Genomic DNA, 9,857 nt, shown 5'->3' with positions numbered 1-9,857 from the left:
CCCGGTGTTTGTTGCAGCATTATTTACAATAGCCAAGAAAGATAGGGAAACAACCTGTCTATCAGTGGATGAATGGATAAAAACAATGTGATATATTTAAAAAAGAATGAAATCTTGCCACTTGCAATAATGTGAATGGACCTAAAGGGCGTTACACTAAGTGAAATAAGTCAAACAGAAAGACAGATACCACATGAGCTCACTTATATGTGGAATCTAAACGCCCACATGCACACACACACACCCACAAGCTCATAGATACAGAGAACACATTGGTGGTTGCCAGAGGTGGGGGCTGGGGGGAGGGGGCAGGAGGAATGGGTGAAAGGATTCAAAAGGTACAAACTTCCAGTTACAAAATAAATAAGTCCTGGGATATAATGTACAGCATGGTGACTACAGTTAGTAATATTGTACTGCATATTTGACAGTTGCTGAGAGCAGATCCTAAAACTTCTCATCACAAGAAAAAAATGTTTGTAACTATATGTATTGGCGTTAGACTTAACTATTCATTCTGCATGATATACAAATACCAAATCATTATGTTGTACACCTGAAACTGATACAATGTTATATGTCAAGTATACCAAAAAAAAAAAAAAAAAAAAAAAAAGACAGGATGCTCAATCAGCACCCACTCCATGCCCTGCGCTGTGCTGGGTACCACAGGGTATACAGAGACAAAACCCCATCCCAGTCCTTGGGAGCTATTTGCTTTGTGCCCTGCACAAGTGCTGGCCTTTAGCCATGACCTGGGCCCCAGAAGAGGAGCTCCAGAACATGATGGAAAGATCCTGAGCTTTGGGGTCAGAAGTCGACCGCGATTCATGTTCCAGCAGTTTTACTTGACCACTTTGACTCCTAGTATCACAATCTGTAATGTAAGGACAAAGACCATAGTTGCCACCTCATAGGATTGTGAAGACCGAGTGAGGTTATGTGGGGTGGAAGGGGTGTGTGGGGGTGTACTTAACACTGGCTCTGCCTCTGGGCAAGAGCATTGATTCTGCGACCAGCCCTGGGCCTCCATCACCTTCTGTTTAAGGACATGAGGCTCCCAGCATGGAGAGCATTGAGCTTTTCGAGGGTCATCACCAGTGAAAGGGCAGAAGCTCAGTTTCCAGAGACCTGGGATCTAGCCCTGGTTGCATCTTACTTTGTGACTTTGAACAGGTCCTGTCCCCTCCCTTGGCCTCAGTTTTCCCATCTATACAGATTAAATGGGTTCCAAAGACTTGCAAGCTCTTTTATTTTTTCAACCTGATGGCAACATTTTTTTTCACTTTGCAGGGTTAGGAGGTGTGGTCAGGGACGCCCCACCCGCCTTGTGTACTGGCACACACAAGAGAGTTGCCAACCTGTCAGAAGCAGAGCGACTCACTGGAACTGCCTCTGTCGCTCGCCTCTTCCTTGGGTCCTGGTAGCCAGGACTGGGGAGTGAAAACACTGTATTGCATGGCTGGGGCTAAAGGGGTCCCAGAACAAGCCGTGCTCCCGGGCAGAACTACGTCTGGGGTCAGGTGATGAACCTTTTACTAAACCGTCATGATTTTGCCTGTCACTCTATGATTTACAAAAGCTGGTGTCACAGTCACCATTTCCTATACTCAAAAAAGCAATGGCAATGTGGCCCGCAACTTGTGAATTAATTCTGGAAATTATGAGGGATCAGCCACTTCCATTGTATTGATATTTTAAAGAACAAGGGCGGCAAAGACCTTCCTGTATGCTTTACAGTTTATCAAAAGCGCTTTAATTAGTCAACTCCTTTGGGCAACTATCTTACTATTTCCATTTTAATAATAATAATAATAATAATAATGACTAATATTTACAGAGTGATTCACATGTGCTGGTCACTGTTCTATGTGCTTTACACGTCTTAACCAATTCTCAAACAAATCTATGTGGTACAAACTAACATCATTCCCACTTTGTAAGTGAGGACTCTGAGGCACAGAGAGGGTAGGTGACTTGCCCAAGGTCACACAGCTGGTAAGTACTGAACCCAGAGTCATCTTGTCTTGAGATTTCCAAACCCTACAACTCCTTCCTCTGTGAAGGCCTGATACCCTGATCTCTGAGTCTTTCTGCATCTCTCAGCATTTTCCAGGCCCCAGCCGAGGACCGGCGATAGAAATAGAAGGTGTGAGGAGGTTAAGGCAAGATGGTCTTAGTCTTCGAAGTGGCCTCCACTGGCAGGGGACACAGATGCTCATAAGCCAGTTAGAGAGAGAGAGGTGTGCACACGTGGGCAGCCGCTCTAGCATTCAAGGGGAGGCTGATGACATCCTCTGTGAGAATTCAGGGACAGTTTCCCAGAGGCGACAAGCATGAGCGGAGCCCTCGGGTGGAAATGACAGGGAAGGGCTTCCAGGCCAGGAGAACAGCATGTGCCGAGGCATGGCCACGGGGAAGAACATGCCTCTGCATCCTTTGAGCATCTTAGGAAAGTTCCTGCACGAACTGAGTGTTTGCCTGACACTAGAGGGGCCGCTTCCCATGGCTGACACTGGACGTCTTCACCTTTGCCTTCCGCCTTAGGGCGCGCGCTCTCTCCCCCTCCCTCCCTCCCTCGTCCCTCTCTCCCTCTCTGATCTCTCTCTTTCTGGCCCCTTATTATCTAAGTCCACCCCCCCGGCAGCGCGAGATGTCTTGGCATCACAGTGAAATCGCTGAGCAGGGAAGGGGAGGCATGCTGTGGGGACTGTCGTCAGGGGCGCGTTTGCAGCCCGTCACGCGGCTCCCCCGAGCCCCGGTTCCTCCCCGACTCCCCGGCCTGGCCCAGCCCCAGTTCCCAGGCTGCTGCCACCTGCACTGAGGTTGGGGACAGAGGTTGGCACCCGTCTGCTGGCACAGGGAAACGCGAGTCGTGACGAAGGACAGGCGGGGCGGCGGGAGGGAGGCTTGGTCTGCGGAATCCACAGAGGATGAGCCAGGCTGGGTGGTGTCCAGGGGAAGCAGCTGGCGGCCGCTCAGGGTCAGGAAGGAAGGAAGCAGAGAATGGGGAAGGAGGAGAGGGAAAGAGGGAGGGAAGGGGATGATAGAGAGGGAAAGAGGGAGAAAAGAATAACAGGAAGAAAGTTCCAGGGAGGGAAGCGTCGTGGTTCCAAGTACAGACTCGGGCTTCAGTCCCAGCCCTGTTGCTGTGTGACCCCAGGCGGGTCGCTTAGGCTCTCTGAGTTTTCGTTTCCTCTCCAGCAAAATGGGATCACGATAGTACCTCCCTCCTAGGTTGGAGGATTAAATAGGTCCACATTTGGAAAGTGCTGGAACAGTGCCTAGCCCACAGGAAGGACTATGTAAATGTTTGGTAACTAAAGAGAAGGAAGGAGGTGGTGTTCAGATGCCTTGGCAGTCCTGTCAGGCTGAGTCAGAAACCGCCAGAGGATGTGTGAGGGCCCAATCTGGTTCATGGAAATATTTTTGAGAGTCATGGCCCTGGCAGATGGGAACTCAGAAAGGAATCAAATAGTAGCTACATTCGCTGAACCCAGTGAGGGAGGGGATGGGGAGTGGCAGCCTCTGCTGATCTGAAAAGGAGGAAATTCAGAATTGACTTGGGGGCATTCAAGCGGCAAGGCCACCCAATTTGCTGGTCACAGGCTGGCATTTCCTTAGACTAAGCAGGGCTGCCACCGGCCCAGAGAGATCTTCGGTGCGTGAGAGAGAGGCCCCCCTCCATCCAACAGACGTACCCCGTGCCGGGACTCAAGCCCTGGGCTTGGAGAGTGGGGAAGGCATGGAATTCTGCTCCCACTCATCCCCTTCACTGTGCTGTGGACAAGAATAAGTCAGCATGGTCCTCAGGTCATGAGAAAAAAATCATATCACACTAGTTGGTTGCAACTTCAGATCGCTTTCCTCTGACCGAAATCTCTGGAGATGCGCACGCTCAGCCGGTAGAGAAGTTAATCCCAGTTTCGGCCCAGGATTGAAGTAATCTGTGTAGACGCAGTACTTTAAGTGTCTGAGGTATTTAGGAGAGTTTGGCATGTAGCGCATCTCACACATTATACTTGTGCCTCCAGTTTATAATGTGTAACTCAGAATTGACTTAGGATTACAATTTTAAGTTCATTCAGTAAACTTTGTGTGAGCACCTGTCCACATAGTGCTTGAGATAAACCAAACTGACAGCGATTCTTGCCCTCCTAGAGCTGACATTCTAGCAGAGAGACACAGACACTAAATAAGCACATTACACAGTATGTTGGAAAGTGATAAGTGCTATAGAAAAAAAGAAAAAATAAATGGACAGGGAGGGCCAGGTGGCCATATTTAGCTGGGTGCTCAGAGCAGGCCTCCCTGAAAATGCAACGTTAGAAGACAGACCTGAAGGCAGCTAGGAATGAGCCATGTGGGTGTCTTGGAGAAGAATATACCACGAAGAAGGAACAGCCAGCGCAAAGTCCTCAAGGCAGGGTGTGCCTGGCAGGTTGAAAAAAGTGATGAGGCCAGCACTCGTGTTCACAGCAGCATTAAGAACGGTAGCCAAAAGGTGGGAACGACTCAAGTGTCCACCAATGGATGATGGATAAACAAAGTGTGGTTCATCCACACAATGGAATATTGTTCAGCCCTGAAAATATCTGATATCTGATATATCATATATCAGATATTTGATATATGCTATAACATGGATGGACCTTTTTCATTGTGCTTAGTGAAGTAAGCCAAACACAGAAGGACAAATCCTGTACAATTCCACTAATGTGAGGTTCCTAGAATACAACTTCACAAAGACAGACAGTTGAATAGAGGTTGCCAGGGGCTGAGGGCAGGGAAGGAGGGGGATTTGGTGTTTCATGGGTGCTGAGTTTTTGCTGGGGATGATGAAAAGTTTTGGGTGTAGATAATGGTGCCAATTACACTCAATTGTGAGTGTATTTAACACTGAATTGCACACTTGTGAAGGGTTGAAGTGATAAAAAATTATTATACTTTATTGTCCCCTACCCCCGCCAGAAAACTAAAGAGGCCAATGTGGCTGGCAGAGGCAGTGATGGAGCGAGTTACAGGAATCCTGGCCTAGAGCTCGCGGGCAGAGGGCAAGTGACGCCTATTGTAGGGACTTTGCCTTTACTCTGAGGGGGATGGGGACCAGGGGACGGGTTGGAGTAGGGGAGGGACAGGATCTGACCTCTGGCTTCGGTACTGAGGAGAAACGGAGAGGGCAGAAATCCCAAGTGTGCTTGGCACGTAGTAAATCCTCAGTAAGTGTCAGTTGAAAGGTGCATGCTGAGTCCCTGGAAGGAAACACAAATTCCAGCGGCGGTTCCTCTGGGGTGGGGAGGTGGAGGGAGACCTCCTTTTTCTAACGTACACTCTTTTCGTGGGCTCTGCACGCAGGCGAGCAGAGGGCTGCGAGGAGCCAAGCCAGCCACCAGGGGGCGCCATAGAACCGCGTAAGACCCGCGCAGCCGGCCGGTCCCGTCCTGGGCCTTCCGAGGCTGCCCCCTGCTGTTCAGCAGAGGAGGGTGCGCACCCCAGTGGCGGGAATTTGCGGGGACATTAGTCTCCTAGATTCCTAAATGCCTCCCTCCCTCACCTCCTTCAGGCCTCTGCACTAAGGACCCCTCATCCCCGACCGCACTATCAAAGGAGCACGTCCCAGGCAGCAGCTGGGACCAGGCGAGGCAAGTAAGGCACCCAGAGTGCAAAACTGAGGGGACACTGGCTCCCAGACCGTGCACCGCTGGCCTCCTTCCTGCACTCAGGGAGCCTCACCCCCAACCTGCTCCTGGTCGCACCCGACCCTTTTAAAGCTGTGCGCATGCCCTGCATTCACTTCCTTCATCACTGATGATGTGTGTTGATCTGAGATGCCAGCTGCATGCGGTCGGAACGTTGCCTCATTTGCTGCTGCACCCCAGCCTCCAACTGTGCAGGCACATAACAGACCCGCAATACATGCTCGTTACGGGACTCAGTGAATGAATATGTGACCTGGGGCAGGTGGGCCAGTGGGTGGAGGAGGGACCTCTCACCACGCAGTCATCCATTCCCTTGGGGACTGCAGAACAATAAAGCCACTATCAGCTTCAGCACACAGCGTCCAAGGTCACCCAGGAGGTGATGTCCAGCCAGGAGATGGAAGAAGAGAGAGTGGAGAAGACACATCCACTTTCATCCCTCCGAGATGGGAGCAGCTCACATCACTCTCTCACACCTTCGCTGGCAAGAACTGGTCCCACGGTCCACCCCCAGGAAGCAAGGAGGGTTGGGAACTGTCGTCCCAGGCTGGGCAGCTACAGCCTGGCAACAGCTCCACCCACCAGGAGGAGCACACATCTCTGGTGGACAGCTGGCATCTCTGTCCCCAGAGGCCTCCGATGGGGTCCGTACTCCACGAGCCTCCGGCTGAGCCTCTGCCAGGCTGTCAAGTCACCAAGGTCAGCCAACTGGCAGGAGAAGGGGTGGCTGCCTCCACCGCAGGTACCCACTGTGTACCCCCGCTCAGGGAGGCGAGCCCCTGGACTGGAAAACATAGCAGTACAAGTCCCATGGGCTTAGTGTCTGCCTCGCTCTCCCTCCTCTCTGGATCCTGAACCTATCTTGAACGCTGGGCTTCTGCCCTGTACCCTCCTGCCCAGCAGATCAGACAACCCAGGACAGCGAACCACAGTGAACTTGTGAGGAGCAGAAGACCCCAAAAGATGAACAAAATGGAGAAGCGTCTGGGAGAGGCCAAGTCTTCCCCAACGTGTCTGGGCTCCTTCCTGCCAACTGTGCGGGTGGTCAGATCTCCCCTACCGACCACCTTTTCTTCCTTTCCACATCATCTGTCACCAGCAGAAAGTCGGTTGTATGACAGCCCAGAAAAAGCAGCAGCTGCCTGTTCAACAGTGGCCTGAGCTCGGTAATGTCATTCAGCTGCTGCCCAGCTTCAGTTGGCCAAAGCAAGTCACAAGATCAGCCTAGACTCAAGGATGGAGAAGCAGACTCTTCTCTTTCTGGGAGGCACCCCAAAGGGCAGCATATTAGTTTGCCAGGCTGCCACAGCGAAGTGCCACAGGCTCAGGTGACTTAAACACCAGAAATGTGTTTCCTCAGAGTCCCAGGGGCTGCAAGTCCAAGATCAAGCTGTCAGCAGGTTGGTTTCCTCCGAGGCTTCTCTCCTTGGCCTGCAGACGCCCACCTTCTCCCTGGGTCCCCACATGGTCTTCCCTCCGTGTCCAGGCTTCCTCTTCTTATAAAGACACCATATTGAATTAGAGCCCGCCCGAATGACCTCATTTTAACTCGATTGCCTCTTTAAAGACCCCATCTCCAAATGCAGTCACATTCTCAGGCACTGGGGTTAGGTCCGCAACTTATGAATTTGGGGACACACATCTGGAAGCTGAAGCTCGGGGAGTGGGTGAGTAAGTGCCTTGTGGAGCCAGTTCAGAAGCCTCAGTCCTTCTACCCAAAATCTCCCTCCCTCTCTTTCCCACCCTGGGTGTGCACTGGGGCAGGCCCCAGCCTGGGCAGGGGTCATCTGGAAAACCAGCTGCTCCTCTTGAACAAGCTGATGTGAGAGGAACAGGGCAGGGACAACCACGTGGTGCTTCCGGGTCCCCTCAATGGACCCTGCCTCCTGGTGGAGCAAACACAGAGAACACCCTGTCTCCCTTCCCTTGCCCTGGGAACATTGAGTATTTCTTAGACCCATGAAACTTGAGTTTGGGACCCCAGGTGTACTTCCCAGAGCCCCCTGCAAGGCCCCCCTCCTGCCCTGTTCCAGACACAGGTTAGAGCACTGAAGAGTGTCTTTCCTATGTCCATATCCGACTGCCTTTTACTTACGGTACAAGCTGTGCTGTCTTCCTGCCTCCCCACCTCCGTACTGGCCATTCCCTCTGCCTGAAGTGCCCTTCCCTTTTCTCCCACCCCCTTGAAGCCTGGCTAACTCCTACTTGACATCTAAAACCCATTTCAAGGGCCTGCCCTCCCTGATCTCTCCTAGCAGTGGCACTTCATCTCTTGTGAGTCCCAGGTCTGTCACCCTATCAGACAGTAAGCTTCTCAAGGAAGGAGCGCTGTCTTAGTCAGGCACCAGCCACATTCTAGCCAGGAGAAACTGAGTGATTTATTTACTCTCTCTGCATATCAGTTTCCTCACCTGTCAAATGGGGATAATGACCCTTTGCATAGGATTGCATGAGGACCAAATGAGTTAACACTTGCAAGCACACAGAATAGTTCCTGGCACAAAGTAAGTGCTCAGTGACTGTAAGCTATTATTATTTTTGTTATTATCCCCCAGTGCCCCGCAAAGGACCTGGCCCAGGAATTATCTGCTAAATGAGTGAATTGGTGAGTTATGAATGACCTTCAACTTCATGAGCAGAAGGCCAGAGCATAGGAATAGATAACATTTTAGCTGGGAGAAAAATAGGAATATCACCAAGTGCATTAAACATTTTAATTAGCACCTCCTCCACGCCCCCGAGCTGTCTGGCCGCTGCCTTCTTCATCTATTTTTGTTTGGTCTTGGTGGAACTCCGAGGATCAGAATTTGGGGCATGTCTTTTGCCTGCGTCGTGAGCCCATGCGCCAGACCTGGTGGCCTCCCACATGCTGCCCAACCTCCTGCTTTAAATAGCCTCCTCCTGTTAACTGTGAATACACAGCCTGGGGCACAGCTTATGTAAGCCAACCAACCTCTCCCGGGTTTACAAGACACCCCAAATCCTCCAGCAAATCCCACCAGAATGGGAGCATGCGTCTCCGCCCGCCGGCAGGGGGCGCCCAACATTCTCCTCTCCGGAGAGGCTCGGGGCGCTCTAGGAACCACCCTCCTCTCCCTGGTGGGACTTAAACGAAGCTGATGCTGGTCCTGCGTCCGTGCGTGGAACGCAGCCTGGTCATTGGGGTTGTTAACACTTCCATGTGATTCTGATGTTCAGCCAAGACTGAGAATTCCTTCCTCGACCAACTGCTGGGTGGGCTGCTTCCAGGAGCTAAGCCCCCGTCTCACTTTCTCGGTCCACCTGTTACGGCAGCAGCATTTTCGCGCTTTTGAGCTGTCCCTGTGGCTCCTGTACAATTTTGTGCTTTTTACGAACTGCCTATTATTTACCATAAACACAACTCACTTAAAAATTTTAACCCCACTTTAGGCAGATGTGGAATTATGAATTTGATGTATTAGTCTCTTTGTTTTTAATACACATTGAGACAAAAGCTAGACTATCAAAAGTTTAAGCCATATACCACTCAAAGTCATTTTGTCCAGAGCCAGGGGTACACTCACCACACCTGGGAGGGAGCAGAGGGGGACATCCAAGGGTGTGTGGGATCAGGAACAGAGGCTGCCTTCCAGGGCTGCACAGAAAAGGAGGGGAGGTGACACCTCCCAAGTCAGGGACAGCACAGCTATTCTGAAAATGCTTAAAATATCCATAGGGGAACACACAAGAAACTAGTAAAAGTAGCTACTCCTGGGTCTTCTGGACCTTTTTTTCACTTTTAAAAATAAATCTGTTTTTTTTTAAGAGACAGAATGGGTTAACAGAAGGAGGTGTCCGAGATGGAGAAGCCAGTATCAGGGCTTGAACTTTGGCTGAGAGTGTCCAGTCCTGCAGGAGGGCACAGAATCGGGGTGATAGGCACCTGGCGTTCTAGTCCCCGCTGCCCTCTGTGTGAGACACTCAGGCATCCGCAGGCCTCAGCCAGGGCAAGCCCGGAAAACAGCCTTTTCTCTGGTGCTTTCTGAAAACACGTTGCTCTCCATCCCATTCTTAGGTGCTGGGCCCTGTGAGAGAGGCGGGCTGAGCATGCCCAGGGCGAGTAGGAGGCCAAGCAGGCTCCAGTCCCAAGGATCCGGAGGAAGCATCCTTGGGGCTCCCCTGCAGCAAGCTCACAGG

Source organism: Camelus ferus, chromosome 17, assembly GCF_009834535.1.
Source record: "Camelus ferus isolate YT-003-E chromosome 17, BCGSAC_Cfer_1.0, whole genome shotgun sequence".
Lineage (NCBI taxonomy): Eukaryota > Metazoa > Chordata > Mammalia > Artiodactyla > Camelidae > Camelus > Camelus ferus.
This window is presented reverse-complemented; position numbering follows the sequence as displayed.